The sequence below is a fragment of the Nasonia vitripennis genome, chromosome 3 (assembly GCF_009193385.2).
Source record: "Nasonia vitripennis strain AsymCx chromosome 3, Nvit_psr_1.1, whole genome shotgun sequence".
Classification (NCBI taxonomy): Eukaryota; Metazoa; Arthropoda; class Insecta; order Hymenoptera; family Pteromalidae; genus Nasonia; species Nasonia vitripennis.
Window position 1 is genome coordinate 13,139,998 of NC_045759.1, and position 16,044 is coordinate 13,156,041.

The window sequence follows — 16,044 nt, forward strand, 5'->3', positions numbered from 1 at the left end:
TTACGCAAATAGATATATATTTCGAAACGGAGACGTCAGTTGACTCATCTACAATGAAAGAATACGGCATATTGCCAATATCTTCCACTAACTCCCTTAACATACTTGGTGCCACTACATATTTTATTAGTGCTGTACATTTTGTTCGATGCAATTTCAAATCGTGAAATATAAATTTTTTAGCACATCACAAAGGTGATCGACACTACATATGCTGCTGTGACATGCTATATACGTAGCAAGCTTTAAATCCCTCACCTTTTCTTCTGATTTTAAATTTTGCATCGACGGGATTGTTTTTTGTTTTGTGGATATACTTTCCATATTTTTAACGTGAAGTTGCGTCTCGGCATGCTTCTGCAGGTCTCCATGATGCGCACGATACGCTTTTTTACAAAGTTTGCAGTAGGCTTGTTTTGTATTGTCCCCTAATGTACTTTTGGTTAACCAGCCTGAAAACGAAATATTTTTTCTTCTTTTTTCTTTTTGAAATATATTTGCTTATGTCTATATCTACTAACAACTAACCTTTAGCCCATTTCTCCTTCTCCCATTCAGCATTGTAATTTCTTATGTCTTCCTTTTTTTGTTTTGTTGATTTTGACATTTTTGATTCACATTTGATTAACACTAAAAATAATATTTAGCAGATTTCTTGGCAATCGACGATAGATACGATAAGAAACTGTAAAGGTAGAGAACTAGAAAAGCACTGTCGGCACTGCTGCGTTCTTCCGGCGCTTCGGAAATGATAGAGAAGTGAGTCTCCATGGAGAAGTGTGTTAATACCACCTTAGGTTAGGTTGGGATCGGCCGCTGTTTCGCTGCAGCGCCATTATGGCGTTGTCGACGCCGCCGTGGTTCATGCCTAAGGCCTAACATTGCTATGTGATATGATAGCAGAGTGAAAAGAAATAAATCATATGCATTATAAAGAACGTCGCCAAAATCGCCACGGCTCTAGTGGGAAAATCGCCAGTGAAATCGCAGTCGCCAAACTGGAAAATCTTGTCGCCACCGAGAGCGCAAAATCGCCATTTTGGCGAAAAATCGCCAGACCTGGTCACCCTGATCGTAGTAGTCGTTATATGCACCGTCGTATGGCTACTCTTGGTAAGTTGACACATGCAACAACTGGCTGCATGTGCTGTAGATTTTGGTGGGCTGTTGAGCAACGTGTTCTACAGATAAACTGTATTTCCAGTGATCAAGAGACTCGAACGAGATCATTTTGCTGCTTGCACGGCCTGGTTGTACTAGTTAAACACCTCTATCGAGAGCGGAAATAAGACTGAGTGTAGGTCCGACGCTCACTGTCCTAATGCTCTCGAACCCCCACCCCTTTTACCGACCCCTTCCACTGGACCTAACAAAGCGAGCTGCACGAAGTTCGCGAATAATTTGTATAAATCGTATCGGAAAAAAATTAGATAATTGCGGAATCGTTATAAAAGTTTGTAATCGCAAGTAAAAAAATTGTCAGTTTATTAGTTTATTTATAAAAAATCAAAAACTTTTTACGCCGCGAGAAAGTAGAAAAATGCGTTTTTCTTGTAAGATATTGATCTGAGAACATTGAAACCACTGCGAATCGTTTGTAAATTAATTACCGATTCTGTAAATATTGCCTTTATTGCGTTATTCGCTATAGATACTGATTAATAAATTAATTATTTTTTCGTCAACTATGCTACACCAATTCGGGCGGTTCGTGTACCATATTCCGTTCGATGATTCGAATCAGCTGTTCCTATATCGTTACGCACGTGTACTGCAGTGACTATATAATATACGACAACAACAATAAGTCGGTTTGTGCAAGTGCATCGCGGATTCAGAAGTGTGTACAGTGCAGCGATGGTCTCCTGGTGCAACGGCCTCTTCAGGGAGTATTGGCTTTCAATCTTATTCTAACTTTAATAAGTCCAGAAGTAGTGAAAGTGTAAATTACTAGGTCATAACCTACAAATTATATACTCCATCATAATATCTCTTTTATTTATTTAATAAAGTCTAGATAACAAACGGGTTTTTATACTGCAGTAGTCGATTCTTTATTGTAAATAAAGTCACTTATGGCAAAAATATTTTAATTATTAATGTTTTTATCATTTTCTATGTCTCATTTTTTGATGATTAATTTTTTGAAATCTAATCAATATTAGATATTTTTTAATAGAATTTCATGCCTAGTTCTATCACTTTTTATCATTACTTTATTACTTTTACAGTAATCTTCAATAACACCAATCAGTCTACATGCCATTAGATCATACTTGGATAGAAGAGCTTACCGTTGTAGCTACTACTGTTATAACTACAGGTATGTCCTATCGTACAAAACATTTTGAACCTTCAATGGCTAACTTATAACAAATATTAGGTGCTTCAAAACATTGTAATCAGGGTGACCAGACCTGTCGTCACTTACTATCATTATATTACAAAAAATATTAATTGAGATTACATAATAATTTCTTTGTTGATTTTTGAAATATCTGAAATCGTAAACATCTCACCACATTACTAAATAATCACATAAATAACATTTGGCCAGGTCTGGTCACCTGGCTCATTGAAATATCTTGTGCAACATACTAATTCATTTATTTTTCATCGAACGAGCAAACTGTTCCTGCATAAGTTCCTGCATCACTGATGTCTCACCGGTATCCACTCTTATTTGTGCTGCTGCGCGTATTCACTGGAGTGAAGTCTTCAATACTTATTGAATTACCTTTCGCCAAGAGTGTATCATGAAGGACATTTTCAGAACAATACATATAATATAACAAAGTGATCAAAATATTAAAATTATTAATTTTTCAGATTCGAGGCCGTCAACTTTGATGGTGTAAACAACAGTGCGACTGATGCAGTGCAGGACAGCTGGATAGCTGTTTCATCTGTTTCAAGAGTGAAGACCGCTGTGTTACAAGTGAAAGTGCGAAAGTGTTCTTAGGGGGATGAAATAGACTTAGGGATTAGAATGTGAGGGAGTAGGATTAGTTTAGAATAGTGTTATCAAAATAGGATACAGAGCGTATTATCAGATGAAAATTGAAACTCTAAGTTCATTAATTAGAATACATAATGTTTTGTTTAATAACTTTCGAAAATGTCACTGAATATTTTGTTTCAATTTTCATCTGCTCAGACTTTGGCAGGATATATGTTATTTTGCGAGTAAACTTTAGAAAAGCTAATCACAGAGGATCTGTCAGGACTAGCTTAAATAAATCTGTGTTCTGCCATATTTTTAGGTCCAGAAGGTGAAAATAGAAAATTCAACTCAAGTAATTATGACCATCTGGTCCTAAAAATACAGCAGAAAGTAAAAAAAGAACTTGTAAACGCTTAGAGATACTCCATCTCAGCAATTACAGTTGCAAAGAGAAAAACCGTGAGCAGGTGTTTAGGTGATCATAGGAACCGAATATAGATAAACGAAAATTGCCATGATAGCTATAGTTTCCTAATGATTAACATAACATCTGTACAAGTTTTTAGACCTCTAGATTAAAAACTACTTTAATAGTATTGTCATTACGTTCAACAAGTTTTGTATATCCTTAAAAAAAGTAACTACCATAGCAATTTTTATTTATCATTGTCAGTGACTTTTATCGAGGTATTTTACTTAATTTTAAAGCGTGGAAAAGCAACAATAATTTTGAACAATTATAAATAATATAAACTTAAAAATACTTCAATTTGTTAATATGCAAATAATTTATAATACTTGAAAGGAAAAATTATTGTTAAATACTAAGGTATAGCTTGAGTAACAATGCTTTTCTATACTTGAAATTATACTAGATAACAGTAATGCAAGTCTCAAAGGTTAATAGATTCTCTATAAAAACCATCACAGAAATGTGAGTCGCAAAGTGAAAAGCACGAGTGGGTTTACAGGTAATCATCTATACAGGATAAAGTTAAATAAAAACTGCCATGGTAATTAGTTTTTAAATAATTTTTAAAACGTCTGTACAAAATTTCAGCTGTCTAGTTCAAAATTTATTGTTATTTTTTTGTCAATGGGAAGAAAGTCATAAGTCAAAATAAGCAAGAATTTTCCAGCCATTTCTATTGCTTTTGACGTACAGCTTTGAAATTTTGTAAAGATATTTCACAACTTATTAGAAAACTATTTACCTGATCAGTTTTTATTTAATTGTATCCTTTCTTTATGTTTATCCGAAGCCCTATGCTCGGCTTTTTAGTTTGAGGGGTGATTATTATAAAGAGAACCTCTAAAGTGCAGTGACTTATACTAATGCGTGTTCAATGTTTTCCTTTTTTTTTACTGCTAAAAGGTACCATTAGTTAACCAGTTACCTTAGAAATTTTTCAATTATATTTAAAAATTATTAAGGATTTAGACATCCCTTGTAACAAGACTTTTGTAGGAAATCAAACTTCCAAAGTGAAAAAGCCGTATGCAGGTCTCCAGGTAAAGGTACAGAGAGGATACATTTAAATAAAAACTGATAAGCTTAATAGTTTTGTAATGAGTTGTAAAGCTTTTGTTCAAAATTTTAGAGCTCTACAATTAATGACAACTCTCAAGTATCGTAATAAGCAAGATTAACATTTCAGTCATTTCTCTTCTTTTGAACGTAGAGCTCTGAAATTTTGCACAGATGCTTTAAAACTCATTCCATAACTATTTACCTTATCAATTTTTATATAATGTTATATTTCTTTATGTTTACCTGAAGCCCTATGTACAGCTTTTTGATTTGAGTAGGTGATTTGGTTCAAATAATTTTGTTAAAATGAATCTCTTAGCTGCACTGACTTCTCTTGGTGTGTATTCACTTTTTTTATAATTTTTCATACAGTTCACCTTAGTATTTAACAATAATTTTTTAAATCGTGAATGTTATAATTAACTAGCAAAATGAAAAGTTGAAAATTTTGTAAAATTCTAACGTAAAAACTAATTATAGCTTCATATATTAAAATACCCTCGAATTTTTGTATGCAATCTGACGAAAAGAAGAGGAAAAAATTATGTACAATAAATATTTTTACACTACAATTAAATAAATGTATTTATTAATAATCATGCATTAATTATTTTTAAAACAGACTGCCAGTGTTTCTTGCAATATAATTGTACATTATCTGCGACGATGATCTCTGAAAAATAATACAAGATTTTATAAAATTTCCTATGCGTTAATATTAATTGAGACATCAGTAATTCAATTTTTACTAACCTCTAGTTATCAAATTGTTATTGTTATCAACCTTGTTATCAAATTCTGTGTAAAATTATATTGCTCCGATTATTGAGGCAGCTTTATATTGCTGATTGATCAATCTTCTCTGTGTTATCATAGTATGATACCTTCGCATAAATAATTAAAGCAATTTTTCTTCTGGAGGGATGAATAATACTATTTTATTTGAGGCTAAATCATTATACAATATCCATTCTTCATTAGTGGAATATGTGTAAGCTTTGTAATGAGCTAGGCTCTTTGGTGATTTGGAGTCACCGTGAAAAGCAATTACTCCTTTGAGTTCAAAATCATTATCTTTCAGTTCTAACATTTTAGGTATTTCTTCAAAATCTGTTTTGAAATTCACTTTTTTATTTTGACGGTTGGCAGAATAATCTCAGCGTTCTTTTCTTCGTGTAAATATTCCAGATCAATTACAAAATAATTAGAAAGTTCATATTTACCTCTAAGCTTTTATTTACGCACTCCATACAAAATATAAAATTGTTTAATAATTGATTCTCTAAGAACCTTTCAATATATTTTATACCATTATCATAATAGTTTGTGGCTGATATTGACATACTATAATATGCTCTTTGGTTTTTATAATCACAAATGTGAGCATTTAAAAGTTTTCAACTTTTCATTTTGCTAGTTAATTATAACATTCACGATTTAAAAAATTATTGTTAAATACTAAGGTGAACTGTATGAAAAATTATAAAAAAAGTGAATACACACCAAGAGAAGTCAGTGCAGCTAAGAGATTCATTTTAACAAAATTATTTGAACCAAATCACCTACTCAAATCAAAAAGCTGTACATAGGGCTTCAGGTAAACATAAAGAAATATAACATTATATAAAAATTGATAAGGTAAATAGTTATGGAATGAGTTTTAAAGCATCTGTGCAAAATTTCAGAGCTCTACGTTCAAAAGAAGAGAAATGACTGAAATGTTAATCTTGCTTATTACGATACTTGAGAGTTGTCATTAATTGTAGAGCTCTAAAATTTTGAACAAAAGCTTTACAACTCATTACAAAACTATTAAGCTTATCAGTTTTTATTTAAATTTATCCTCTCTGTACCTTTACCTGGAGACCTGCATACGGCTTTTCACTTTGGAAGTTTGATTTCCTACAAAAGTCTTGTTACAAGGGATGTCTAAATCCTTAATAATTTTTAAATATAATTGAAAAATTTCTAAGGTAACTGGTTAACTAATGGTACCTTTTAGCAGTAAAAAAAAAAGGAAAACATTGAACACGCATTAGTATAAGTCACTGCACTTTAGAGGTTCTCTTTATAATAAATCACCCCCTCAAACTAAAAAGCCGAGCATAGGGCTTCGGATAAACATAAAGAAAGGATACAATTAAATAAAAACTGATCAGGTAAATAGTTTTCTAATAAGTTGTGAAATATCTTTACAAAATTTCAAAGCTGTACGTCAAAAGCAATAGAAATGGCTGGAAAATTCTTGCTTATTTTGACTTATGACTTTCTTCCCATTGACAAAAAAATAACAATAAATTTTGAACTAGACAGCTGAAATTTTGTACAGACGTTTTAAAAATTATTTAAAAACTAATTACCATGGCAGTTTTTATTTAACTTTATCCTGTATAGATGATTACCTGTAAACCCACTCGTGCTTTTCACTTTGCGACTCACATTTCTGTGATGGTTTTTTATAGAGAATCTATTAACCTTTGAGACTTGCATTACTGTTATCTAGTATAATTTCAAGTATAGAAAAGCATTGTTACTCAAGCTATACCTTAGTATTTAACAATAATTTTTCCTTTCAAGTATTATAAATTATTTGCATATTAACAAATTGAAGTATTTTTAAGTTTATATTATTTATAATTGTTCAAAATTATTGTTGCTTTTCCACGCTTTAAAATTAAGTAAAATACCTCAATAAAAGTCACTGACAATGATAAATAAAAATTGCTATGGTAGTTACTTTTTTTAAGGATATACAAAACTTGTTGAACGTAATGACAATACTATTAAAGTAGTTTTTAATCTAGAGGTCTAAAAACTTGTACAGATGTTATGTTAATCATTAGGAAACTATAGCTATCATGGCAATTTTCGTTTATCTATATTCGGTTCCTATGATCACCTAAACACCTGCTCACGGTTTTTCTCTTTGCAACTGTAATTGCTGAGATGGAGTATCTCTAAGCGTTTACAAGTTCTTTTTTTACTTTCTGCTGTATTTTTAGGACCAGATGGTCATAATTACTTGAGTTGAATTTTCTATTTTCACCTTCTGGACCTAAAAATATGGCAGAACACAGATTTATTTAAGCTAGTCCTGACAGATCCTCTGTGATTAGCTTTTCTAAAGTTTACTCGCAAAATAACATATATCCTGCCAAAGTCTGAGCAGATGAAAATTGAAACAAAATATTCAGTGACATTTTCGAAAGTTATTAAACAAAACATTATGTATTCTAATTAATGAACTTAGAGTTTCAATTTTCATCTGATAATACGCTCTGTATCCTATTTTGATAACACTATTCTAAACTAATCCTACTCCCTCACATTCTAATCCCTAAGTCTATTTCATCCCCCTAAGAACACTTTCGCACTTTCACTTGTAACACAGCGGTCTTCACTCTTGAAACAGATGAAACAGCTATCCAGCTGTCCTGCACTGCATCAGTCGCACTGTTGTTTACACCATCAAAGTTGACGGCCTCGAATCTGAAAAATTAATAATTTTAATATTTTGATCACTTTGTTATATTATATGTATTGTTCTGAAAATGTCCTTCATGATACACTCTTGGCGAAAGGTAATTCAATAAGTATTGAAGACTTCACTCCAGTGAATACGCGCAGCAGCACAAATAAGAGTGGATACCGGTGAGACATCAGTGATGCAGGAACTTATGCAGGAACAGTTTGCTCGTTCGATGAAAAATAAATGAATTAGTATGTTGCACAAGATATTTCAATGAGCCAGGTGACCAGACCTGGCCAAATGTTATTTATGTGATTATTTAGTAATGTGGTGAGATGTTTACGATTTCAGATATTTCAAAAATCAACAAAGAAATTATTATGTAATCTCAATTAATATTTTTTGTAATATAATGATAGTAAGTGACGACAGGTCTGGTCACCCTGATTACAATGTTTTGAAGCACCTAATATTTGTTATAAGTTAGCCATTGAAGGTTCAAAATGTTTTGTACGATAGGACATACCTGTAGTTATAACAGTAGTAGCTACAACGGTAAGCTCTTCTATCCAAGTATGATCTAATGGCATGTAGACTGATTGGTGTTATTGAAGATTACTGTAAAAGTAATAAAGTAATGATAAAAAGTGATAGAACTAGGCATGAAATTCTATTAAAAAATATCTAATATTGATTAGATTTCAAAAAATTAATCATCAAAAAATGAGACATAGAAAATGATAAAAACATTAATAATTAAAATATTTTTGCCATAAGTGACTTTATTTACAATAAAGAATCGACTACTGCAGTATAAAAACCCGTTTGTTATCTAGACTTTATTAAATAAATAAAAGAGATATTATGATGGAGTATATAATTTGTAGGTTATGACCTAGTAATTTACACTTTCACTACTTCTGGACTTATTAAAGTTAGAATAAGATTGAAAGCCAATACTCCCTGAAGAGGCCGTTGCACCAGGAGACCATCGCTGCACTGTACACACTTCTGAATCCGCGATGCACTTGCACAAACCGACTTATTGTTGTTGTCGTATATTATATAGTCACTGCAGTACACGTGCGTAACGATATAGGAACAGCTGATTCGAATCATCGAACGGAATATGGTACACGAACCGCCCGAATTGGTGTAGCATAGTTGACGAAAAAATAATTAATTTATTAATCAGTATCTATAGCGAATAACGCAATAAAGGCAATATTTACAGAATCGGTAATTAATTTACAAACGATTCGCAGTGGTTTCAATGTTCTCAGATCAATATCTTACAAGAAAAACGCATTTTTCTACTTTCTCGCGGCGTAAAAAGTTTTTGATTTTTTATAAATAAACTAATAAACTGACAATTTTTTTACTTGCGATTACAAACTTTTATAACGATTCCGCAATTATCTAATTTTTTTCCGATACGATTTATACAAATTATTCGTGAACTTCGTGCACGCTGCACGAAGTTCGCGAATAATTTGTATAAATCGTATCGGAAAAAAATTAGATAATTGCGGAATCGTTATAAAAGTTTGTAATCGCAAGTAAAAAAATTGTCAGTTTATTAGTTTATTTATAAAAAATCAAAAACTTTTTACGCCGCGAGAAAGTAGAAAAATGCGTTTTTCTTGTAAGATATTGATCTGAGAACATTGAAACCACTGCGAATCGTTTGTAAATTAATTACCGATTCTGTAAATATTGCCTTTATTGCGTTATTCGCTATAGATACTGATTAATAAATTAATTATTTTTTCGTCAACTATGCTACACCAATTCGGGCGGTTCGTGTACCATATTCCGTTCGATGATTCGAATCAGCTGTTCCTATATCGTTACGCACGTGTACTGCAGTGACTATATAATATACGACAACAACAATAAGTCGGTTTGTGCAAGTGCATCGCGGATTCAGAAGTGTGTACAGTGCAGCGATGGTCTCCTGGTGCAACGGCCTCTTCAGGGAGTATTGGCTTTCAATCTTATTCTAACTTTAATAAGTCCAGAAGTAGTGAAAGTGTAAATTACTAGGTCATAACCTACAAATTATATACTCCATCATAATATCTCTTTTATTTATTTAATAAAGTCTAGATAACAAACGGGTTTTTATACTGCAGTAGTCGATTCTTTATTGTAAATAAAGTCACTTATGGCAAAAATATTTTAATTATTAATGTTTTTATCATTTTCTATGTCTCATTTTTTGATGATTAATTTTTTGAAATCTAATCAATATTAGATATTTTTTAATAGAATTTCATGCCTAGTTCTATCACTTTTTATCATTACTTTATTACTTTTACAGTAATCTTCAATAACACCAATCAGTCTACATGCCATTAGATCATACTTGGATAGAAGAGCTTACCGTTGTAGCTACTACTGTTATAACTACAGGTATGTCCTATCGTACAAAACATTTTGAACCTTCAATGGCTAACTTATAACAAATATTAGGTGCTTCAAAACATTGTAATCAGGGTGACCAGACCTGTCGTCACTTACTATCATTATATTACAAAAAATATTAATTGAGATTACATAATAATTTCTTTGTTGATTTTTGAAATATCTGAAATCGTAAACATCTCACCACATTACTAAATAATCACATAAATAACATTTGGCCAGGTCTGGTCACCTGGCTCATTGAAATATCTTGTGCAACATACTAATTCATTTATTTTTCATCGAACGAGCAAACTGTTCCTGCATAAGTTCCTGCATCACTGATGTCTCACCGGTATCCACTCTTATTTGTGCTGCTGCGCGTATTCACTGGAGTGAAGTCTTCAATACTTATTGAATTACCTTTCGCCAAGAGTGTATCATGAAGGACATTTTCAGAACAATACATATAATATAACAAAGTGATCAAAATATTAAAATTATTAATTTTTCAGATTCGAGGCCGTCAACTTTGATGGTGTAAACAACAGTGCGACTGATGCAGTGCAGGACAGCTGGATAGCTGTTTCATCTGTTTCAAGAGTGAAGACCGCTGTGTTACAAGTGAAAGTGCGAAAGTGTTCTTAGGGGGATGAAATAGACTTAGGGATTAGAATGTGAGGGAGTAGGATTAGTTTAGAATAGTGTTATCAAAATAGGATACAGAGCGTATTATCAGATGAAAATTGAAACTCTAAGTTCATTAATTAGAATACATAATGTTTTGTTTAATAACTTTCGAAAATGTCACTGAATATTTTGTTTCAATTTTCATCTGCTCAGACTTTGGCAGGATATATGTTATTTTGCGAGTAAACTTTAGAAAAGCTAATCACAGAGGATCTGTCAGGACTAGCTTAAATAAATCTGTGTTCTGCCATATTTTTAGGTCCAGAAGGTGAAAATAGAAAATTCAACTCAAGTAATTATGACCATCTGGTCCTAAAAATACAGCAGAAAGTAAAAAAAGAACTTGTAAACGCTTAGAGATACTCCATCTCAGCAATTACAGTTGCAAAGAGAAAAACCGTGAGCAGGTGTTTAGGTGATCATAGGAACCGAATATAGATAAACGAAAATTGCCATGATAGCTATAGTTTCCTAATGATTAACATAACATCTGTACAAGTTTTTAGACCTCTAGATTAAAAACTACTTTAATAGTATTGTCATTACGTTCAACAAGTTTTGTATATCCTTAAAAAAAGTAACTACCATAGCAATTTTTATTTATCATTGTCAGTGACTTTTATCGAGGTATTTTACTTAATTTTAAAGCGTGGAAAAGCAACAATAATTTTGAACAATTATAAATAATATAAACTTAAAAATACTTCAATTTGTTAATATGCAAATAATTTATAATACTTGAAAGGAAAAATTATTGTTAAATACTAAGGTATAGCTTGAGTAACAATGCTTTTCTATACTTGAAATTATACTAGATAACAGTAATGCAAGTCTCAAAGGTTAATAGATTCTCTATAAAAAACCATCACAGAAATGTGAGTCGCAAAGTGAAAAGCACGAGTGGGTTTACAGGTAATCATCTATACAGGATAAAGTTAAATAAAAACTGCCATGGTAATTAGTTTTTAAATAATTTTTAAAACGTCTGTACAAAATTTCAGCTGTCTAGTTCAAAATTTATTGTTATTTTTTTGTCAATGGGAAGAAAGTCATAAGTCAAAATAAGCAAGAATTTTCCAGCCATTTCTATTGCTTTTGACGTACAGCTTTGAAATTTTGTAAAGATATTTCACAACTTATTAGAAAACTATTTACCTGATCAGTTTTTATTTAATTGTATCCTTTCTTTATGTTTATCCGAAGCCCTATGCTCGGCTTTTTAGTTTGAGGGGGTGATTTATTATAAAGAGAACCTCTAAAGTGCAGTGACTTATACTAATGCGTGTTCAATGTTTTCCTTTTTTTTTACTGCTAAAAGGTACCATTAGTTAACCAGTTACCTTAGAAATTTTTCAATTATATTTAAAAATTATTAAGGATTTAGACATCCCTTGTAACAAGACTTTTGTAGGAAATCAAACTTCCAAAGTGAAAAGCCGTATGCAGGTCTCCAGGTAAAGGTACAGAGAGGATACATTTAAATAAAAACTGATAAGCTTAATAGTTTTGTAATGAGTTGTAAAGCTTTTGTTCAAAATTTTAGAGCTCTACAATTAATGACAACTCTCAAGTATCGTAATAAGCAAGATTAACATTTCAGTCATTTCTCTTCTTTTGAACGTAGAGCTCTGAAATTTTGCACAGATGCTTTAAAACTCATTCCATAACTATTTACCTTATCAATTTTTATATAATGTTATATTTTCTTTATGTTTACCTGAAGCCCTATGTACAGCTTTTTGATTTGAGTAGGTGATTTGGTTCAAATAATTTTGTTAAAATGAATCTCTTAGCTGCACTGACTTCTCTTGGTGTGTATTCACTTTTTTTATAATTTTTCATACAGTTCACCTTAGTATTTAACAATAATTTTTTAAATCGTGAATGTTATAATTAACTAGCAAAATGAAAAGTTGAAAATTTTGTAAAATTCTAACGTAAAAACTAATTATAGCTTCATATATTAAAATACCCTCGAATTTTTTGTATGCAATCTGACGAAAAGAAGAGGAAAAAATTATGTACAATAAATATTTTTACACTACAATTAAATAAATGTATTTATTAATAATCATGCATTAATTATTTTTTAAAACAGACTGCCAGTGTTTCTTGCAATATAATTGTACATTATCTGCGACGATGATCTCTGAAAAATAATACAAGATTTTATAAAATTTCCTATGCGTTAATATTAATTGAGACATCAGTAATTCAATTTTTACTAACCTCTAGTTATCAAATTGTTATTGTTATCAACCTTGTTATCAAATTCTGTGTAAATTAATATTGCTCCGATTATTGAGGCAGCTTTATATTGCTGATTGATCAATCTTCTCTGTGTTATCATAGTATGATACCTTCGCATAAATAATTAAAGCAATTTTTTCTTCTGGAGGGATGAATAATACTATTTTATTGGAGGCTAAATCATTATACAATATCCATTCTTCATTAGTGGAATATGTGTAAGCTTTGTAATGAGCTAGGCTCTTTGGTGATTTGGAGTCACCGTGAAAAGCAATTACTCCTTTGAGTTCAAAATCATTATCTTTCAGTTCTAACATTTTAGGTATTTCTTCAAAATCTGTTTTGAAATTCACTTTTTTATTTTTGACGGTTGGCAGAATAATCTCAGCGTTCTTTTCTTCGTGTAAATATTCCAGATCAATTACAAAATAATTAGAAAGTTCATATTTTACCTCTAAGCTTTTATTTACGCACTCCATACAAAATATAAAATTGTTTAATAATTGATTCTCTAAGAACCTTTCAATATATTTTATACCATTATCATAATAGTTTGTGGCTGATATTGACATACTATAATATGCTCTTTGGTTTTTATAATCACAATGTGAGCATTTAAAAGTTTTCTGAATACTTGGTAATTGTTTCAATAATTTTTCAAGTACATTTCCTACATTGTCACAGCAATCAATAATAGATTCTGAAGATGTTTTTGCATTTTGATATAATGGATACAAAATCTCACTCCTACAATTATATACATAATCTGTATTAAAATTATTGTCACAATAATCAACTATACAACTGTAAATACTAAGAGAACCATCACATTTCGATTTCTTTATATCTCGTTTAAAGTATTCATTATCAATATAAATAGTCGTCAAAACTTCCAATACACTATCGAAGGGGCATGTGTTTCGAAATTGTAGTAGCTTTAAGCTGTTATTTATGCCGTATATTTTTTTCCCTATTTTATTTCCATTTAAAATAAGCCCGCGTTCTTGGATATCACTCTGGTCCTTGAAAGAAGAAGCTAACATTTCATTCTTATCAAAACTTGAATCACTCTGACTATCCGCAATTGACGTATTTTCTACTGGCATCTTTTTTGAATAACTGTGCTCTAAGCTTATGTAAGATTCTTCTAAAGTATTTTGTGTACTAATTTCATTATATATTGGAACTGATTCTATAGAACGTCTTTTTGTTTTCAGTTTTTCTAGATTAAATGTTGGTGATATGGATATTGCTGTTTCATTAACATCATAACTATTTTCTTTTTTAAGTAATAAATTTCCAACGCTTACATACTTTTTAATTCTATTTACATCTGACAAAATATACTTTTGTAACTGTTTTGGACGCTCACATTGTTTGATTTTCTTAAAAAATGCTTCAGACCGAGCAGATGATGCAGCGTTATTTGTAGATTTAAAATGATTTTTCATAACGTTTGTCCAAGTTACAAAAGTATAACATAAATTTTTAAAATTTTTAAGAAACTCATGACAATATAAATAGTTTACTTTGTCGCTTATCTCATCTGAAGTATTACTAAGAGCTACTCCCCGGTCGAAAATCGAATCAATATATTTAGTAATAGAATCTTTATTTTCTTCCATTTCTTCTTCAGGAATGTTAACATAATCATCATCGTCACTTATATTTGTTACATCATCGCTAGATATAATAACTAATTCAAGTTTGTACTGGAAGGTTTTGAAAATATTTGTCATTAACAGTTTTCGAGTGTAACATTCAGATCCTTCATCTGATAATGTACTGTTACAAATTATCACAATAGATATGACTATTTGTTCAAATTCGTCTAAATCTTCGACCTGTGTAAGATAACCTAAGCCTCTGACAAAAAAATCTATTGTAGCTTTATTAGATTTGTCGAAACATTTCCATTTTCGTACTGCATTAATTAAATGTGCAACGTCATGACGGTAGTAGCAATTTGGTGATGAATGTTGTAAGTTAATAAGCATTTGATAACAGTGATTGTTGTACATCTTGTACGTCATTTTGTTGAAAGCAATACAAATACCGTTTTGTAAGGCTAACGATCCATCAGTTACGATTTCTTTAGGTATTTTTGCACCAAATTCGATCCATTTTTCCAGAAACTCTTTAATAAATAAAACATGATGTATACTGGATATAGTTTGCAGTAAGGGAATGATTTTCTTCTTATAGCCAACTACTAGTACGTAATAAAATAAAATTTTGCCGGAGTAAGATAAATATTTTTTTACTAAACCTCCCGTAGAATCGAGAGATAATGGTAAGTTTCTATGCTGTAATTTGTTCCAAAATATTATTTGTGCGTCTGTAAAGTAATACACATATAATGGATGCAATGATAACTTCCTAATGCTGCACTTTTGTATGAATTTTTCATTTGTAATAGACAAACCTTTAAATTCAAAATAACCGTCAGCTTTATCCAAAACTTCTTCCCTTAATTTTTGCAAAGCGCCTGTTTTATTTAAGTCGGGAGGTTCAAAATCTATATCTAATTTTTCTATCTGTTCTTCTCTATATTCTGTCGCAGTTTTTGTTAATAGTTCTTTTCCTATTTCTTCCCGTCTTTTACCTGTTAACTGTCTTTTGTTTTTATGAGGAATTTGATGCGTTGAAAACGTTTTTATTTGTATAGTTAAAAGTTTATTTTCAGCACTAACAAAGTCACTTTCTCCTACAATACTAGTTTTGCAATCACTACAAAAGCCTTTGATTTTAAAA

General features: G+C 31.0%; 3 long non-coding RNA genes across 3 annotated transcripts; 2 read left to right on the forward strand and 1 right to left on the reverse strand.

Annotated features, from left to right (window-relative positions):
• Window positions 1–551: 551 nt before the first annotated feature.
• LOC116416937 lies at window positions 552–3,816 on the forward strand. Its single transcript, XR_004227235.2, has 3 exons — window positions 552–1,113; window positions 1,205–1,954; window positions 2,232–3,816. It is a non-coding gene; the product is annotated as an uncharacterized LOC116416937 (long non-coding RNA).
• A 3,161-nt stretch (window positions 3,817–6,977) lies between these two features.
• On the reverse strand, window positions 6,978–9,406 carry LOC116416914. The gene is made up of 2 exons (XR_004227213.1): window positions 8,840–9,406; window positions 6,978–8,562 (listed from the first exon to the last, which is right to left on the reverse strand). It is a non-coding gene; the product is annotated as an uncharacterized LOC116416914 (long non-coding RNA).
• A 9-nt stretch (window positions 9,407–9,415) lies between these two features.
• LOC116416912 lies at window positions 9,416–11,852 on the forward strand. The gene is made up of 2 exons (XR_004227211.1): window positions 9,416–9,990; window positions 10,268–11,852. It is a non-coding gene; the product is annotated as an uncharacterized LOC116416912 (long non-coding RNA).
• The last annotated feature ends 4,192 nt before the right edge of the window (window positions 11,853–16,044 follow it).